Source organism: Arachis ipaensis, chromosome B02 (assembly GCF_000816755.2).
Source record: "Arachis ipaensis cultivar K30076 chromosome B02, Araip1.1, whole genome shotgun sequence".
Lineage (NCBI taxonomy): Eukaryota > Viridiplantae > Streptophyta > Magnoliopsida > Fabales > Fabaceae > Arachis > Arachis ipaensis.
In genome coordinates, this window is record NC_029786.2 from 537093 (window position 1) to 537778 (window position 686).

The following is a 686-nucleotide window of genomic DNA, read 5'->3' on the forward strand; positions in this document are numbered from 1 at the left end:
GAAGAATTTATTCTAGTTATTTTTTATATTTTATGGAATTGGTATATACAAATTTAAATTCATATATTAATTAAAAAAAATAAAAAATTAGAATTAATTTTAATTTTATTTTTATTGAATTTTAATTTTTTTTGACATAGTAATCACCATTAATAAAAAGTGCATTGGACAGGATTTGAAATTTTGAATGGTGTCCTTTGTAATAAACTTAACCAGGTGTTGAGGTCCAATTTGACTGCATAAAACTTTTAGCAAATAAAATAAAAACCAATTAAATAAAATAATGAAAATAATGTCAACTTTTTATTTCTCTCCTTTCACCGCCTCATTCTTCTTTATCCATCCGTTCAACTTTCTCATTCACAAACACAAAGGTAACGTTTGTTTTTGGAAGCTGTCCACTCTTTTATGAAGGACAATGATAAATACGGAATTTAGAAGAGTGGACACGGATAATTTTATAAATTTTGTTTTCTTTTTTTTATACTGTTATTCCTTTTTATTTTTTCTATTGCGTTGTTCAAAGATATTTTATATGCAAAAACTAATTGTTTTTTCATGTAAAAATGGATTTTTTTTAAAATTAATTTTTAATTAAAATTAATTTGGCTTATTAACTTAAACAAAATTTTTTATTAATCAAACCCAAATTTATGTTTTTTGTTAATCTTAACTATATGTATTCC